The sequence below is a fragment of the Euprymna scolopes genome, chromosome 22 (assembly GCF_053919585.1).
Source record: "Euprymna scolopes isolate OS-2025 chromosome 22, ASM5391958v1, whole genome shotgun sequence".
Lineage (NCBI taxonomy): Eukaryota > Metazoa > Mollusca > Cephalopoda > Sepiida > Sepiolidae > Euprymna > Euprymna scolopes.
The window spans coordinates 10675859-10696751 of NC_136503.1; the positions used below are offsets into that span (position 1 = coordinate 10675859).

Genomic DNA, 20893 nt, shown 5'->3' on the forward strand with positions numbered 1-20893 from the left:
TTAAACTAATAAATTGGATTGCATAACACTTGTTAAAAGATATTGGTTGGATGCTAATGCTATTTATAGTTTATTTCAAACTAGTTAGTTCTATTCCTTATTGTTTCACAACTTAATTTATATTCACTGCTTGAAATTGTTGAAACGAAAGTATTCAATAAGACAAAATAAAATTGCCACTATTAATAATAAAATTATTATTACTACTAATACTACTGCTATTAATACTACTACTATTACTAATACTACTACTGCTATTACTACTACTACTACTACTATTACTAATAATCACAATAATAAGAAGAAATAGTTTTGTGTCTCTACTAAAAACTAGCTAGACGCTTAGTGTTTCCCGGTTGTACAATATGCTTAAACATGATATTTTAATTTATGCAGATTGCGTATGTATTATTATAGAATCAATTCTCTATTAAATATTATATATTATAAGGGATAATTTGCCTAGTGGATTATTTTGCAAAAAAATTTTTTTAAATAATAATGATTAATTTACAAAAAAAAATTTTTTTTTAATAATAATAATAATATCGTTCATCGAATTCCGTCTGTGTTTGTTTACAATTTCATATCGGCTGATATTTGGGCTTGACGATCTTAAAAATAGTCTTTCTTTATAGATAAAAAATAATTTTTACATGGGGAATATTTTACGTTACACCAGCCAAGCTTACACCAGTATAATGAAAAATATTCCCCTGTAAAAATTCTTTTTATCTATAAGAGAAGAAAGATTATTTTTAAGATCAGATTTTTTCAATTTTCGATACTTATCCGATGAATTTCTGTACAAAAACTATCTAAGAACACTTCCAGGCATATAAATAAGTTTTGTGTAAAATTTGCAAAAGTAGACTCAGCTGTTTCAGAACTTATGAGGAAGAAACTCACATACACACACACACGCTCACAAAGTGACTTTTATAAATTAGTAGAGAAGAGACAGAGATAAAAAAAACATTTTTTCTTTTATTTTTTTTTATTATTATCAGTTATTATTAAGTATAATCTGCCATTCTTTTCTTATAAGACTTGCCTGGGTGCCCAATGTTGCCCGGGTGTTTGGAGGTGTGTGTTGAGCAAAAACAAAAAATGTGGTAGTAGGCAGACAGGCAGGCAGACTCAAACCCGGACCGCAAAAGAGGAAAAGAACGTGAAAAAAAAATGTGACATCTTTGCCGTTGCATCCATCACCAAAATGGAAGTGGCGAAGGTTTAAGGCTAGTCAATCGAAAAAAGGGGATGACTTTTGAAAATATCGGCAAAAAAAGCGACCCCTCTTTGTAGAAAATTGCCCAGTTGAGGGTGAAGGAATTAATGTTTTTAGTCAATCTTTCGATATTTGTCGTCCGAAGGGTCGGCTTCAAAACGATGTTGATCTTGTGAAAATCCGTCGCCGCTATCAAAAGTTTTAGGCAAACATACATACATACATACATACATACATACATACATACATTTAAACAGACAGGTGAGATTTATATTATAGACTAGCGGGGTACCCTGCGTTTCCCGGGTGTTTAGAGGTGTGTGTGTTGGGGGGGGGGGGGTAAATCAAAACAAAAGAATAAGCGAAGTAATAACACTGTTTAAATATTATAAAAAAACAACAACGTTAAAACTTTAAAAAAAATGAAATGCATTGCTCAGCATAGGGATTGAAACAACAACCATCAGATTATGCGTGATGCTTTGATCTGTAAACCCTGTCAATAAGAATAGTTTGACCAGAGTTGAAAGATATCTGCGCTATATTTGTAGTGATTCTATGCATATCTCAGGGGTGGGTTGGAAAGTAATTTAAAACAAATCCTATACTAAGATTAAACACAAGTATTCTTAAGTAAAGTGGTATGATTGCATTTTTTGAATCTGCTGTAGAAATCCTCAGTACATGGGTGAACCAATTTGATCTTTTGTTTCAGATAATATTCTTGAACTTGAAAATTAAAATCTTTTCTAAAAATACTGGATACGGTATTAAATTAATCGAAAATTTAATTTGCTAACTAAACAGTTTTTGTTGTTGTTTTGTTTTGAAAGACATGTTTAATCTTAGAGGAGTTTCCAATGAGCAGCTATTCTATACAAGTCCTGGAGATGAAGAGTTTTTGGTGGGTAGCTCTTCTGTATAAGTCTCGGACTTTAAAAGTTTGCAGGCAAAGTGCAAAGATCTTTCTTGCATTGACTTGAGTTTTCTTACGTTGACACAAAAAAATATGTGTGGAAATGCTAAAGGATTCAATATTTTTATGGAGCAACTCTGGTTTCTGATTGGTTGCTAGCAGAACGTGGATCCATTTGATTGGTCTTTACCTATTGCCAGTGTCTATAAGTAGAACCTTCCAAACCTTATTGAAAAGTACTGCAACATTTGACTGTTATTTCACCCCAAAGAAGGCACAGTGCCACTTAGTCGTAAGGGATCAAATTCGACAGGGACACAATGTAGTGAGTTGAGCAGTAAGATTTTGTTCATATTACATTTGAACTTCTGCATGTCAGTACAGTCTGGGAAGTAGGGACCTGGGAGGGAATTCCAAAGCCTAACAGTTCGAGAGAAGAAACTATGAGAGTAGAAAGCTTTCTGACATATCGAGATCTCTACAGCAGAGGTGGGATTTTGCTACTTGTTCATTAATACAGGGATATTTATGTCGAGTGGGTACAAGTACTTGGAGTTTGTCAGAACCTATTCTATTAAAATATTTGCAAAACAGGCATAGAGATGCAACGTTTTTGCAATGAGACAAAGGTTGGAGTTTGATTGATAATGTGCGACCTATAAGGTTTGCGACTCAGTTTAACTATTGCCTTACTTTGATGTACCTATTGTCAAGTTTGGTGTATGACGAACCACTAGTTTTTTTTTTCTAAGATAATGCATAATTAACTATGGCTACCTGTCTTTCTGACTGGTTTTTATTTCATACTTGCTAGACTACCTAACACCTCCCGGGTCAAAAGTGTAACATATTTCTATTAAAACTTCTGTTTTCTATCTTTCTTTCTTTTCCCTTCTGCTCCCCATCATTTCTTTCTTCTCCACCTTACCAGTTCCTGTCTTTGGACACACACACATAGACAACTCGTTTTTATAGATTCCTCAAGAGATGAATCGACACAAGGAAATGAATTCCTTTATTAAAAAATCAGAGTTACTTCCCTTTATTTAATATATAATCTGACTGGAAAAAAACTCACCCCCTTCGTACGAAATATGCACCAGTTTAGAGTCAAAAAATATTTTTTTCCTAAAGTTTAGATATTATTCATCCAGGGCAACGCTGGTCAAGAAAATACCAACCTTGTGGGCATTTGTTTTTATTTATTGGCGTTTTTTACTTTTATCCGGACATATATACATGCACACAGACAAATGTCCTTTTTTATTATAGTTGGACTATGATGCTAAATACTATTTGCATACGTTATATAATTTTAAATGCTACTTGCATACATTACATAATTTTAAATACTACTTGCATACATTACATAATTTTAAATACTACTTGCATACATTACATAATTTTAAATACTACTTGCATACATTACATGGAAAAATGTGATGAAACCCATTGAGCTTGGCTATTTGAATAAAAAAAAAATGAGCTTTCAAAACTAGTTTATTTTAAAAAGACAAAATTAGAAATTAATGTCTTTCTGCTTGCTATATACATCATTTCTCTCTCTCTCTCTCTTTCTCTCTCTCTTTCTCTACCTACCCAGATACAGTTTAAATAGTATTACTACTTGTGGCAATATTTCTTTTGCTTGTAATAGGCTATTCTGATCTTGAGTTTTATAGTTTCCTTACGTTTGATTGGTAATAAACAGAGAGAAATAGAGACGGAAGTGAGAGTAATAGATACTGCATAAAATACGAGGTGAGGGATCAAAGAATATACAGTAGGAGAGGGTGAGTGTGATAGACAGAAACTTAGTAAGAGTTGGATCACTTGTTGAGTAATTTGCAAATTGTGGTTAATTAGAATATATAGTATGGAATTTCATTTCTAAGCATAACTCAATCCCAAGACTAAAGAATATTTTAGCTTTATTTTGTATGATTAAAATATATTGAAAAGAAAAAAACTTTAGGAAAACAAACATTGATTAATTCAGCTTTAGTAGAATAAAAGATTAATGTAGAAAAAACGAGTTTTTTTATATTTACCAAAATGTTTGTGGTTTAATTCAAGGACCACTAGAGTGATAAAACTTCATTAAATAATGGTCTAAAGTTAACCCATCAGACGCATACGTTTTCTTTTCTTGGATATTATTTTGAAAATAAAGTCTGTTTTAAAAACTGTTGAGTATGGAACATGTAGCTGATCCAGTTACACCGGAATTATGTTTATGAAGACTGTTTTGTAGATTTGAGTTGTAATAGCAGTCTGTTCAGCCTCAATTATCCTACACAATAGTCTTGAAAAGAACAGAGCAATGAAGATCAACTCATTATAACTCGAGCCATTCTAATGGGTTAATAAATATGAGGATGATTTATTTTAGTACTTAACATTTTTTGCCAAAAATATTCTTTCTTTATTCACAGTCAATGCTTAGCCGCTGCTATTCTGGATGATCTCCAAAATGAGACTTTGATTGTATCTCTGGCTTGCGTCACTTTATTCCTACGTCTTGAATCTGTTAGCCCATCACCTGAGCCCAAGCCCAAGCCCAATCACAGCACCTTTTGCATCCTTATACGCAAGAAAAAAAGTTCATAATTAAAAAGATGATAAAATTAGTAAGAAAATTATATTATAAATTATGAGCCTTGATATATTGTTCGCATGGTTACCCGGCATTGCTCGGGAGCATTGAAATAGAAAAGATGCATGTAACATCTTTTAAAACTTCTCTCTCTCTCTCTCTCTCTCTCTCTCTCTCTCTCTTTATCTACCTCTTCTCTTCCCTATATTATCCTCCTTTATCTTCAACTCCTTCTTCTTTCACTATCTCCTCTCTTTCTTTCCTTTTTTCTAACCACTGGAAAAGGGTTGTTTATTAATTACTACCTAGTAATGTTTAAAATCGTACGGCACAATCACGTTGACACACCGGTTCTCGCAAAATAACCGAAGTTAAGCAACATTGAGTCTGGCCAGTACCAGATGAGTGACCATTTGGGAAGGCTAGGTGCTGTATGTACCTTTTGGGAAGGTTGGGCGTGGGGCCAGCACCCTCACCCTGTAAAAAGAACTCGCTACAAAAGCATCTACAAAAGTTGTAGATGGTCTATGCCCCTCCAGAGGCTCAAGGGCTATGGAATGTTTAAAATCGATCTGAATATTGATCTACCATGATTATTCCTGTTGCTGTTATATATATACAGTAGCGTCCAAAATTAAGGGACAAAATTTTAAAACCTAATATTTGTTAGAAATAACAACTGTGAAAAGCTGAAATTTTGACAACTGGTAGTCCTTATCATCCATAATGACATACTAAAATTTGAATCATTTGCAAGGATAGAAAAAGAATTATAACAATTATTCATTTATTTTCAAAATAGGAATGTCCAAAAGTAAGGGACAAAATTGAGAAAGACAATGTAAACAGCGAAAAAAAAAAACAATAAAAATACACTAATTGTTAAAACTGGAAAAGAAAAAGACAAGAAAATCTAGTAAAAAATATAAGAAATAACTTAAAATATTGCAGCATTAAGAATTTGTTTTTTAATTGAATTTTTAACATTATATAATCAATTTTTAATGCTGCAATATTTTAAGTTATAAATTTATTACATTTTTACTAGAATATCTTGTCCTTTTCTTTTCCAGTTTTAACAACTAGTCCTTTATTTTTCCATGTTTAAGCTTAACCATATTACTTTTCATCCTCGCACTTTTCTATTGTAACATATATATATATATATATATATATATATATATATATATATATATATATATATATATATAAACATGTATGTGTTCAGAGACAAAGAGGAGGGTGAAGGTTATATATATATATATATATATATATATATATATATACACACACATGTATGTGTTCCGAGACAAAGAGGAGGGTGAAGGTTATTTATATATATATATATATATATATATATATATATATATATATATATATATATATATAAAAGCCTTTACAATGTGTGTGGGTGTATTTCTTCCTGAATCTAGAGAAAAGAAGATTAAAATTTCTAAAGAGAAAAACCATTCTGAAACGATTTTAAGCAGAATTTTGCTTAAAGTACAAAATCGAAATTCCGTTTCTTGCTTTGCAAATGTTTTTGACAAATTTTTATACCACCTGACCGTCGAGCCTGGATCAAAGTATAATATCCGTTATACCCTGAGCGAGGAGAATAGCAATCCTTCTTGTCTGAAAAAAATTTAAATTGCCCTTTTTGTGTCAACTGAATATCCCTTACATTAAACCTATTCTGTATCATGTATGAATTGAATAAAGCGGATTTCAAATAAGAAGATTCACTGGTCCTCTTCTGCTTTGTCTTTTTCTTTTCTTCTTCATCTGCTTTGTCTTTTTTTTCTTCATCTGCTTTGCCTTTTTTTTTCTTCTGGTTTACTTTTTTTTTCTTCTTCATCTTCTTTTCTTCATCTGCTTTGTCTTTTTTTTCTTCATCTGCTTTGCCTTTTTTTTTCTTCTGGTTTACTTTTTTTTTCTTCATCTTCTTTTCTTCATCTGCTTTGTCTTTTTTTTCTTCATCTGCTTTGTCGTTTTTTTTCTTCTGGTTTGCTTTTTTTTCTTCTTCATCTGCTTTATCTTTTCTTCTTCTTCTTCTTCTTCTTCTTCTTCTTCTTCTTCTTCTTCTAATATATAAGTAAGTTGGGTTTTAGTTAGACCTAAAGAGTATTTATGCTGACAAATCGTTATTTGATTTTGTCTATTCAGTGAAATACAGACATTTTCAGTTTTTGTTCTTTAGAAAAAAAAAAATTCCAATCGATTTAATCAAGCACATTGGCAACTTGGTCCTCTCTCTCTCTCTCTCTCTCTCTCTCTCTCTCTCTCTCTCTCTCTCTCTCTCTCTCTCTGCGATTCACTTGCTCTTTTCCTCAAAATAAATGCATTCTCCAATTTTGAATCAATGTCTGCCCATGCGTTCTTTTGAAAAAAAAAAAAAAAAAGCTGCCGATGCTATTATTTTTAGTTCACTTTTCAAATACTTATACTAATAAAGCGCCACCTATCGTCGAATGTTTGCAAAAGGGGTAGACAATTTCCATTCAGATCAAGTCGGAAATGACTCGAGGAAAACAACAGAGTTGCTCAAGAATTACATACATAAACTTTGCCAACTGAATTCTTTCTTTATTATTTCAGTTAGTGAAAGAGAAACCTATTGCCAGACTTTCTCCTAAACATTTCAATTGAATTTATATGTAGAATACTTATTATTACCATTTTTTATGGAGAGTACACAATGTATTTCTCGCTACTCCTAATTTGTCCCTTAGTCCTTGTTTAGAATGGGTGGTTTTTCTGACAAAGGGAGAAGAAAAAGCTGTATACTAGGTCAGCAGTATTTTTGAGTGAGGAGACGCCTGTTTCTATTTCTATCCTTGTAGCCATGTTACTAATAAGGGTGCTGGAGGTAAACGTTTTACTGGGCTGACATTATCCGCCTGATAGTCAGGGACTCAAACATTGGATTAACCACTAAGAAGGCCATCTTATCAGCAGGTGTAAAGTATAGGGACTGCTGTATTGCTATTTGAAGAATAGATTCTGGACCATGCAGTAGCTTTTGGTGGGGCATCTCATGTGCCCAACAGTGACGGTCAATATGCAAGTCTCCTAGATCTTCCCCTGAGCTATGTCGATCTTCCATTCTGTTTCCACTGGGATCTTCTGACCACTTAAGTGTCTCATTTAAGATAAAAACAAACTAATAAATCCTCTGATATACCTCTCCATCAGACAGTATATCAATACTCTATGGCTGACCGCAATAGCTTCTGTACATTCCTATCAGATATACCTCTGCAGTCCATGTTTAAAAAGAATGTGTCCTCTATAGTACCAGACCTGACAGAATAATTAATTGTAGGTATAGACCGCTTCATATCCTCCGATAAATTCCAGCAAAACCTAACAGCCAACTGTGGTTCTCTCCAGAATGTTTTTGGGGTTTTTTTTTACATGGAGGTCACCACTTATCAACATCCAGAAGCCACTTGGAGATAAGGGTTATTGTGTGCACAGTAATCACTGGGATAGTATCGTAGTAATCGTTAGTATCGGAGATTTGATAAAGTGTCATTACTTAAGAGGGCGGTTCATCAGGAATTTGTTTATGTTGGACCTGAAGACATCCAAGTTGAAGTCAGGAGGAAAATAGGCAAGCGGCAGAGAGTTCCACAGGTGTGCAGTTCCAAGAAAGAATCCACACTCTGACTCAGGCATAGACAAAGAGTGGGGAAAATTATTGACAGTGGTTTCAGCTAAACGGGTGTTCCTCAAGAAAGATTGGCAAGGGGGGGACCAGAGATTGGAGCTCAGACGAGCACTTGCCATAGAAATAACAATAAAACAAAGATAGGCTCGCAATGTGCTGCTGCCTTTGTGCACAGAAATTACTATTTCCATTGCTTCCAAAGTAATAGATGTACTGAGACTAAAGCCGCTTTCAGGACTGTAAGCAACCACTGTAAAAGAGTAATAAAGAACACGAGAGAGTTGTATGTTCAATCTGTCAAATCCAAAGTAGCTGAGCAGCGGCTTGGTTCCCAACAGTTTTGGCAAATAACAAACAGGGTCCTGAATAGAAGTGTGTGCTCTATCCCAACTATTATCAATGGATCTGATGTCATCATCAGCATCAGACAAAGCCAAACTATTTGCTAAAAACTTTGCAACAATCAGGACCGCCAACTCTCCATATTTCCTTCTGTATCTGAAAACACACTGTGCAATATACAAATATCTGGGCATAATGTTGCCAAGCTAATCAAAACCCTCGATTTCAGTAAAGCAACTGGCACTTACAGCATTCCAATCATAATGCTGAAAAAGCTTCAACCAGAACTTGCTCCCATAATTACAAAGCTGTTTAAGCATTGTCTAAAGGAGAATTGTTTCCCAACCCCTTGGAAAACCTCATCAGTATCCCGTATTTAAACATTCAGTTGATCAGTCATCTCTCTCTCAATACAGACCAATAAGTCTCTTGTGCATCATCAGTAAGTTGCTGGAATCTGTGTTAAATAAAGAAGTAGTCAACCACCTCAGCAAAAATAACCTCCTCAGTGACATGCAATATGGTTTCCATTCTGCTAGATCTACAGCAGATGTGCTAACAGTTATATCTAATAGGATTAGTGAATCTCTCAATGGAGGCTTCCTTTCTAGGGCAATTGCTCTTGACATATCAAAAGCCTTTGATAGGGTATTGCATAAAGGTCTTCCCTATAAAATCTCCAGCTATGGTATAGCTGGAAATGTCCTCAATTATTAAATCATTTCTCTCTGATAGGTTCATAAGAGTAGTGATTGATGGGCAGAAATCAGAAGCTCACAATATTAATGCTGGAGTCCCACAGAGGTACATCCTGGGCCCAACGCTCTTTCTGATTTACATCAATGATTTCCCAAATCACATTCTAAGATCATCTGTAGACATTTACGCTGATGACACTACCATCTATGGCAACACTTCAATTTTTTCCCTGATTCTTTATGTGTCTAAACCTAAATGTAAATTCCAGGAACAAAGCTTCTTTCTTAGAACTGCATGCCTGTGGATCTCTGTTTCATTTTCCAACTAACTACAATATAGTAATTGTCTGTATTTTTGAGATGAGGTGTTTTCATTTATTGAGATTGTCGGACTGACTTCCTCATCTTGGTTGTTATAGTCACAACGTTTCGGCCGTTTTGCCCTCCGGCCTTCATCAGGTGTTTTGTATCGAACTGGGGAACCGTTTGTTAGGAGTCTCGAACCCAGCCCTTTATTATTATTATGGAGGTACGGTGTTCGGATTCCAGCTAGGCTCTGGGACATAGTTGCTGATTCTCTGTTTTGAATGTTACTTTTCACTGCCTTCATTCAGTGTCCTAGTGACATATGGCTGAGTGGTCCTAGACGCTGTATCAAAGTTTACAGTTACCCAAAGGTGCGGAGTTCAATCCTGAACAAAGGTAGTGAAAAGTAACATTCAAAACAGAGAATCATCAACTATATTCCAGAGCACAGCTGGAGTCCGAACGCGGTACCCCCGTAATAATATTAAAGGGTTGGGTTCGAGACTCCTAACAAACGGTTCCCCAGTTCGATACAAAACACCTGATGAAGGCCGGAGGGCAAAACGGCCGAATCGTTGTGACTATAACAACCAAGATGAGGAAGTTAGTCCGACAATCTCAATAAATAACTACAATATGGTCGTCTTCAAGTCCAACGTGAACAAGTTCTTGATGAGCTGTCCCCTTAAGAAATCCAATTTACCAAATTGTCACTACTAACGATTACTACGATATATTCCCATGAACTACCATACACTCATTAACCCTTATCCTCGAGTGGCCTCTGGGCTTGATAAGTGGTGACTCCTTTGTAAAAAAATGGAATAAAATATTTTATTAAATAATTAAAATCAATCTGAGTAATGATTTAAAAAAAAAATCACTTGTGTGCCATCAGCTAGAATTGAAACCAAATCATATATCTCTCCAGCCTTATCTGTTACTGTATGAGCTAAATCCACAATGTTTCTTTTTCAATTTTGAACCATTAGTAGCTACTTTTATCAGCTAAAATCCAAATCTAGTTTGTTCCACAGGTCTAACCTCCCTATACATCAAGTTTCAAGTTTGTAGACCAAAAATCCAGAGAGGAGTTTGGTTGAGCCCGTTAGCACACACACACAGACAAGGTCACTTATATATATATATATATATATATATATATATATATATATATATATAGTATACAATTTTGCTAGAACTCAAAAACTTACAGTTTTTTCATAACTTTCTTTTATTCCACCGTGAATTTTCTCATTACAGCTGTTTCGTTATATATATGCATGACCTTGAACGTTTTCATCCTAAATGCTACCGAACTATGCACAATGTAGAAAATATGCATAAATAGAACTGAGCATAATAATTAAATGAAACCAATCATTCAACAAAAACACACACAAAAACTGAGTAATTAATCAATGAAAGTTCGTTTTTCAAACAATATGCAAATTAGTTAACCTTTATTTAGTTACTTGCATATCCATGACTGAGTATGTAAACAAGTTCGTTTTGATAATTTTTAAATGGAAAATGTAGGTTTTTAATATCAGTGTAAGTGCGATGAAAAACTCAAGCTTGTGTGTGTGTGTGTGTTATAAAAATATTTTGACAATCAATTTCAGATGTATCCATAAATCTCTACAAGACGCCAGTCTTTTAGTTTGTTTGTTCGTTGTCAGTCTGCCACTTTTATATTCAAAATAATGTTTTAGTAATATCGATACATTTTATTCTTTGGTGTGTCCACACATCTCTATTAAAGGTTCTGTCCGTATGCCGGACGATTTATTTATTTGATAGTCACGCATAAATTTGAAACAGCATTTTTCTTTCCTCGCAAATGGAATGGTCACAACTTAAGAATATGCCTTCTTGTTGTTCTCTGACAGAACAAAACCAACAGACACCACCCATAAACCTTGTAGATGCTAAATGGTTTTAGCCTGTAACCACGTTAAAATTGGAACTTTCTGATTTTACAGCACAACGATCGCATTGATTCGCTTTCTTGAAAGAACATTTCTCTGGCTAAACCAATTTCCTGTAGAATTCTAATTGTTTTATATCCATGCAGTCGGGCCATGGATAATTATTCGCCTTTCTTCTTTATAACAGCATCTCACGAGATGCCATGACTTAAAACTTCACTGACAGAAGTTAAAAAGAATAAAAATTTTGCAATTTTAACCTGATCAGTAACCATAATGATGTGCGCGTGTCTATGCATTTTTCCGACCGAACGCGATGTGACAAGTGATAATGTAGGATAAATGGGAAGCAAGATGATAAAAGGAGGAGAACGAGGAAAGGAGTATATATCATGCTCAGATGCCTCACAATATGGAGGCTGTGAGTAGTAAATGGGTTTGTATTTACTCTTGCATAACACTCCAAAATAAATTTTACGAGAAAATATCCAAGAAGAAACAGGTGATATAAATCCATTGTTTGTTCCTTAGTCCTCACATTCCATGAACGATGTTTCTGAAAAAGGAGGAAGAATTACTGTTTTCTAGGCCATCTAACACCTATTGTTGACTAGTTTGTTTTTTTTTACTTTGACGTGTTTTTGTTAGCTTCTTACATCAAGTGGCTTCATACCTTGTCTTGAGCGATTTCCATGATTTTTTTTAAATATAAATTTTATTATAATACAAAAGATGTTACCTATTTTTTTCAAATCTCACTTGATATGTTCAGAAATGTAATTTTACTCCATCATTTTTTTTATATATAGAACAGTGATTCTATCTGTTTTGATTGGACATCTCTCAACAATTTGGTGTCCATCAACCAACTTGCCCTGGATCAGAAGGAATAGCAAAAAATAAGTCACGTGGGTTCCCAACCCACACTAAGTCGAAGATGCAACTCATGACGACTCTATTTGAATCATTCAAACTTCTTTTCTCACCTTGGAAATTATTCGCACAATGTTGCGGCCTATGTAAACTTCAAACCTTCTTTAGGTACATCTTGTCGAACATTAGAATTTTTATCTTGGACTCGGGAATCTGCACAGAGTTTCAAACGGAACCCTTCATTTAATCCATGGGATAGCTTTCTCTTGTTCCATCGCAACTGTATTCTTAGTATCACTCATACTGAAGATTGAACCTTTAACCCCTAAAAGCATGTCACTTAGAACTAATTTTATTTAGCACTGTTATCCATTGCACCTCTGGTATATAAAAAAAGACAAAGTTATTTCTATAAATAAAAAATGCCATAAATAAAGCAATACAAAATTCAGTCTGGAAATGACAAGTTTTCTCCCCCAAAGTTGCAGTGAAAGGGGTTAAATAACTGAGGTTGATATGCCGTGAAACAAATCAACTTAATAAAGTAAATTTATTGGTCCACCAACTTAGTCGGATTTGGACCTTAGGATTCACCCTTGTCCATTCATTTGTTCCCAAAATTCTCAGTAACTACTCATTACATTTTTCTGACATTTTGCATGAAGTTACAACTACCCAAGGAAGGAAATGTGGCATTCTCGAATTTTTTTATAAAAGTTCTGCTTGCATCCCCAGGTTGTCAAAAGGGGTCAAAATGGCCAGAAATAGCACTTTTCAGGACAGAATCTTTTACGACCATTTCCTGTTTTACTTGTTACATGTGATCTTGCTTTTGCTGAAAATTACCCAAAAGCAAGATCACATGGATATACATCTAAAAACATAATATTTGACCATGGGAATATTCTGGGGTTTGACCCCCCCCCCCCGAGTATTTTAGGGGTGAAAAACACACTTTTGGGGGCTAATTTTTATGTTCTTCTAAAATGCATACTTGTGTCTAAATAGGAGTTTTAAATGGAACCGAATGCTAAAAAAATAAGGCATCCTTTATCATAAAATGTGTCATTTGGTTGTTTGCTTTATATCAGGCCAGGGGTTTAAATGGTCAAAATAGGTAACAGTTCTACCACTGATTTTTGTTAACAGTACAAGGGAAGTAACTCTTGTAGACTCAATTTTACAAATATTGATTATATACTAGACTACCCGTGACCCATTGGGTCAGTATGTTATATTAGCTATGGAATTAATGTATGAGTGTGACACCTGTGACGTAAAGAAAATAGTTTTTTGTGACATAACAGAAACATTTTTATGAAAGTATATTAAAATGGAAAAAGAATATAGATAGATTTCTATAAGTCGTTCTGTTTATAATTGTTTATTTTTGAAAAAAAAACTTAGAGCCGTTGAATTATAAGTGGTTTGCCATACTTATAGGTAAATGTGCACTAAACAGATACCATAAAACTTAAAGTTAAATTCAAATTTTGATATATCTTTTTTAAATGAAATTGTTAGTTGAAAGTACAGATTAGTTAAAAACACTCTCCCTATGTTAAGAATGGCTTTTTAAATAGAAAATGAAAATAAAATGTAACTTTTTTCATTTATTTTAAACAAACATTCATGACCAATTGGGTCAAATATTTAATAACAAGGTCAATAAAACTAATTAAGACAATGCGGAAATCGATCTTCATTACATAACAATTACCTCTTCCTAGATGGTTTTGCAACAAACAATACTAAACCAAATCTGATACTCCCTGTCATGCAAAACTCTCTATGACTCTTAAATGAAAACTGAAATTATCTCCCGCTCAATAGGAGAAACACTGACACAACTTCTATTTGCACCTACTGAAAACTTGCCCAAATATCTATTTACTTAATTATACATACGAAATACGCCATAACTTAAAATGTACCTCCAGTTACACCCTGAGTGTACTGCACCTACACCTTAACCTTCGTAAACCTAAATATACAGTGACTAGGCTAAATTTCTTAGCTCAATTCCTAATATCTACTCAAACTATAACGTTATCCTGAACCTAAACTAACATAAAATTTAAAAAAAAAACTGGAAAAGCCTCAGGTAAAAGCCCTAATCCGCACTAACGCTTTTCTAACAAGCCTCCCCACAAAACCGCTTCCACTGCATGCCCCTAAATCACTTTGAGGAGTGTAACTATTCATTAGATATATAACCTCTACAAACTAACCCTGTGGGTTGCAGAAATACCTGGAGTAGGACCCAGGCGTGGAGCAAACTTTCTCAGGGTTGATGGACCCAGTAGATCTTCCCAGATCACCCGTCTAGGAGAAGGAAAAGTCTGAAACTAAACCAAAGGGGAGGGAGGCCTCTCCAGTCTTGAACGACAACCTTCCTAGAGCTGGTGACTCAAACAAATTACCGGTCTGCAAACCTAAATTGCTTAAGGAGTAGATAGGCTCTGTCTATCGCCGGCTTCCATACTCCTTCTTTGCCTATTAGTCAGGCGCAGAGACACTATCACAAGTGAATCGACAAAACACTTAGTGGTAGATCTTGTTTCTTGTCTAGGGCATTGAATGCCGTTCCCCCACTCCCGACACATCCCACCCCTCATAACTGGGCACTTGGGAGTGCTTGAGTACCACGCATGCCTGTGCAATTAGATTGGGGTGATCTTCTTCTGATGGGCTGAGGGTACCGGATTGACAGTTCCTGGCTGCTGTTTCCGACTGGTAGTACAGCTGCCCTAACTCTTTGGTAGCGCTTAGAGCGGCTGCTCCATCAACAGTTGTATAATATCGGGATGTTTGTAGTGCCATGTCACGCATGGAAAGGGACCCTGCACTCATCCCCAATGGGCTTTCCCAAGGCCACAATCCTAGTTGAAGAAAGGTCAGCTAATGGTCTACTTGTGTTGTATGTCTGATACCCTGCATAACCTCTTGTTCAGCTCCCCCTCACCTAACTGAAACTCTTTAAAAACATGATGACAGTACAATAAAAAAAATAAGCTTAAGCCAGGCCTAGGGACAAACAAATCCAAGTTACCTCCTCCCTTGAGGCTTGCATTCACTAACATCCGTGGGATTAGAACTAATTTAGTTGATGTTGAAGCATTTCTCCGAACAAATACCCCGGATATCTTAGCACTAAGCGAGACTAACCTACTCTCCTCCATCCCCTCTAACTACTTTAACATGCTTGGCTATCTCCCACTCTGCCGTAAGGACTCTGACAGACATATGCACGGACTTGGAGTCTACATTCGTAACACCCTCCCCCTGACTAGAGGAACAAACCTAGAAACGGACGATCAAGCCTTTATGTGCTTTAGACTAAACATACAACACAACATTAGCTACTTTTATTTTCGCTACCGCTCTCCCTCGACCCAGGACTGCACCATAATAAACAAAGTCTCTGACAGCATAGACACAGCACTCTCCCTCGACACTAGCGCACAAGTACATGTATTTGGTGACTTTAATGTTCACCACAAAAACTAGCTTGGATTCTCTACTCACACAGATGCAGCGGGCAGCACAACTCATAGCTTCACTATATCTCACTCCCTATCACAAATTGTTACGTTTCCAACCCGTTTCCCTGACCAGCAAGAAGAAAAGCATCACTTTTAGATCTGTTTCTGACTACGGTTCCCGAGGATTGTACAACAAATGCTGACAGCCCACTCGGGAATGCTGACCATGCAGTGATAATGGTAGAAATCGCTCTCAATTCTAGACCCAAAACTGAAGAGCCATTGCTCAAAACAACGAGATATTATAAAAAGGCTGACTGGGAAGCCATCAGAGATCTTATCAGAGATTCCCCATGGGGAAATATTTTTTCTCTTCCTGCTGAACAGTGCGCAAATGAGACCACTGAATGGTTCAAAACAGCAATGGAAGCACATGTTTCCATGCGGAAATTTTATAGCAAGCCCCACTCTCCCCAATAGTTTACTTCGACTTGCGCAACTGCCATTGCTCAAAGGCAGCATGCATACCACAGATTTAACCAACAGAAGTCAAATTCAAACAAAGAGAAGTATATAGAAGCTAGAAGCTTAAGAAATAAATAGCGATTAGGAACTTGTGACTTCTGGAAAATCTACAACAGTGTAGTAAATAATGGGCAATCAACAATTCCCCCGCTAACCAACAATCATGAGGTTGTTTGCTCAGCAAGTGACAAGGTTAATATGCTTGCCAGCCGGTTTGCCTCGAACTCCACACTGGACCCTACCGACCACCCCTTGCCTGACTTTCCTTTGCGGACAGATGCCACGCTAGACGATCTAAAAATCATTCCTGCTCAGGTACACGCTATCATAAAAAACCTTGACACTTCAAAAGCATGTGGACCTGATCTCATCCCAGCTGTGCTATTAAAAAAGTGCTCAGCCGAAGTAGCTCTAGTTCTCTCCAAACTCTACAACAAATGCCTTAATGAATCATGCTTTCCGGGCTGTTGGAAAACTGCCTCTGTGGTACCAATATTCAAGAATTCTGTCGAAAGAACTGACCCATCAAATTATCGCCCCATTAGCCTCCTCCCACTTCTCGCCAAAATATTTGAGACCATAATTAACCATGCTCTAGTCCGGCACCTTACAGATGCTAAACTTCTGACTGACAAACAATATGGATTTAGACAAGCCCGTTCCACAGCAGACATCCTCACTGTAATCTCTGAACGTATATACCATTCACTGGACAAAGCGGATGAGGACAGAGCGGTAGCTCTAGATATATCTAAGGCTTTTGACAGGGTATGGCACAAGGGTCTCCTCAGGAAAATTAAATCATACGGCATCACTGGCAGAATACTTAACATAATTAAATCTTTCTTAGATAAGAGAAAAATCCAGGTTGTCCTCAACGGTCATACATCTAAACAGTGTGATATAAATGCGGGAGTGCCTCTATTGTTCCTAATATTTATTAATGACCTCCCCGACAAAACTGCCTCTGAGATGGGTATATATACTGATGACACTACACTCTATAACAGGCATGACAGGAAAACAAATGAACACATATCTAAAGAAATGACAAAAACATTAGAGGATGACCTCCAATCTGTAGTGGAATGGGAACATAAATGGATGGTCACATTCAATGCTGCCAAGACTAAACTTGTTTCCTTCAATAATTACAAGAAACCTTCTCTGCCACCAATAGCAATGGCCAGTGACTCCCTGTCTAAGAGTACATCTTTCAAACTGCTTGGCCTAACGTTCACAGGAAACATGAGTTGGAACAATTATATTGAAAACATTGCCAGGGCCGCTGCGAAAAAGGTAGGCTCTCTCTACTGTGCTAGAAAACTACTGACACCTGAAAGTATCTTGTACCTCTATAAGGCCACCATTCGCCCATGTATAGAGTATTGTTGTCACATTTGGGCTGGTGCATCGGCTACTAGTCTCTCGCTCCTAGACAAGGTTAAAAAAAGAGTCGCCAATCTGATAGGTCCTGAACTTGCATCTTAGCTTCAGCCTCTGTCCCATCGACGAAACGTTGCATCCCTCTGCCTGTTCTACAAGTATTTTAATGGTGGATGCTCTGACGAACTGCAGACACTTGTGCCCCCACGATGTAGACACCCTCGACAAACCCGACAAACAGCTAAATCCCACCCCCATACAGTAGAGATCCCTAGATGTAAAAGATCTTTCTACTCCAGTAGTTTCTTTCACAGAACCGCTAGACTCTGGAATTCCATTCCAGGTTCCTGCTTCCCTAACTGTACTGACATGCAGAAGTTCAAGTGCAACGTGAACCGACATCTTGTTGCCCAAATCCCAACATAGTGCCCCAGTAGTTGCTGCCCCTGATAGTAGCCCCCTACACCAAAGTGGCAATGCGCCTTGTTTGGGGTGAAAATATTAAAAAAAAAAGAAAAAGAACGATGTAAAAAAAAAAAAAAACAATAAGTATTAACCATTGTTTATTTGGATAATTTAAAAGCGAAAAACAAAAAAATTTGGAGGCTGATAATGTACACAGTAAAACAATACGTTTTATTGTTGCGTTGATTATTTATTTGTAATGCAATATAAAAAAACACGTTTTTGCGGTTATTTATTTATGTTGGTAGAAGAAAATATATAAATGTTTTTAAGAAAGGTGTATTAAAAAAATGGAGAATAAATTTAAAAAAAAAAAAAAGGAAGGTGGTGGGTAAATCGCCGTTGTAAATACTCTTATGATTGTTAATGGATCAAAGTTGATTTATTTGTAAGAAAATTGCGACAGTATAGATGTAATACAGAATAGTTGCAAAACACCCTCATCCTTCTCATGTTAAATAATAATTTCTAAATAATAATGTTAATATTTCAGTGTGCAGGTCAAATTCTGCAAAAGTAGCGATTTGTGTTTATTTGTTTACGCTGTTATGGGTTTATGTTTATGTACGCATGCGCAATCGGAAGTTGTAAAACGGATGGGAGGGTTACAACACCCGTTACAAGGTCATTTGAGTTTTATAATTATATCGATAGATTCGTAAATTGGACATTTATATATGCGATTGATTTACAATATAAGGTTACAAACTAGTAAGGAGGCAAGTAATTTTTTTTTTAAGTGCCTTCGATACATGAATGAAGATCCGACCTTTATCTAACTATCCCCTCGTGAGGAGACAAGTAAATAAGAAAATGACATTTTGAATTTGTTTTACAATCCAAATTGACTATGTATTTATTCCAATGCATGTTTGTTACCTGTGAATGTTAGGCTGAGGAGTTTAAATAATAAACTCTCAGCTAGCGTTCATAGGCAGTCACGAAGATTTCATCACTGATAAGAACCTTCAAATTTTTGTACTTTGTACGTAGATCATTTAGAGTTTTATCAAAAAAGGTCTTTCTTGATCTGCCATGAAAAATAGGAAGATGAAAAGCTGTGTGAAGTGTGGTGCTGTTTATTTTACTGGATGCAGTATCAGTGGAAGCTGCAACAAGAACAGCTGGATGTTCCATATCCTTGAGAAAAAGTGTTAGCTTGAGGTAATCAGCTATAAGGTTAACCACGTGACTCTTTCCAGTCCTGCCACAAAAACATGACAAAGGCAGTTGCGGGACCATATAGTTTTTGGCATGTTTATTTATTTATTTTTTTTTTACTAATCAGCCACCACATATCGAGACAATTTAGTATATAAGTTAATAAAATAGGAAGATTGACAGTTAACGATGATGAATATTGTGAGGGCATTGAAAATATCCACATACCATTTACTGAAAATAACAGCCAACACAGAAAATAACAATAATTTCTCATTTTGTCAGAAACATTACTCATTGAATGTAGGACCAAAAGTCAAATTAAAGAAGAAGCGAGTGTTAAGAAGCTGGTCAAAATAAAAATGATGTTCACTTTCTGATCTCCATTAAAAATTTCTAAAAAAAATAATACTTTTTACTGAAAAGTAACATTTCTTTTTCAAAAAGACACTTTTTCGTTAGCAATTATTAATTAATCCAATTAATTAGCTAAAGATTTACCAGGCCCTGCTCTTCCTACTGTAACATATTATGGGGTGTCCTTTATTTTCATACTGTAACAAAAGATTTTTTTCTGGTAGGTGCAATAATGCAAAAAATTGAAAAAAACAAAACAAAAAAAAACAAACAAAACAAATAACACCATTATTTTACTCTGGGATTTTGTTCACTTTATTATTATTATTTTTTTTTTTTTTTGTAATTTACAACAATGCGCAGCGAGTTAAGTTACAATAATCCCAACAACCATAATTTGAAATTCACCATTCGTAGAAAGGGTAGATTTTTAAAAAAGACATCTAATCATTTTGACGTTGTGAACCCAAAAGACAGACTCAGTCTCACTTCTCTGCTACGTACTTCTTCCGATGTTGTCATATCTTAGAACATAATCATAACTTCTAGTTTTTATCATGATATTTATTTATAGTCTTTAACTTTGATGGAATTTTCCACTATGTAAAACCTTATGCTAAAGATTACCGTTTGTAACATTATTTTTACACACCAACTTCTAATTTTGCTATATTCTAACTGATGGATACAATTTATTTTTTAATCTTAAAAAAAGTTTGTTTTTTATAATTTCGATGTGATTTCAATGATTTGGTTCCATTAAAGACTTCTTTTATTCCATTTGTCGTTCAACAAGAAGACATGCATTTGATTTGGTTCAACAATGCGGTTATATTCTTTAAAGACTGATTTTCCTTTCATTAGCCAATTATGATCCTTGTGTGCTCGTGTTCACTTGGCAATCATCTAATTTCATTACAATTTATTTGCCATATTCACTTTGCAAAATGG

The 20893-nt window shown here is 35.4% G+C and overlaps 1 protein-coding gene across 11 annotated transcripts in view; it reads left to right on the top strand.

The window, feature by feature from the left end:
- Positions 1–20893, top strand: part of LOC145243887 (uncharacterized) — a 1140095-nt gene that overhangs the window by 513391 nt on the left and 605811 nt on the right. The window lies entirely within an intron of this gene.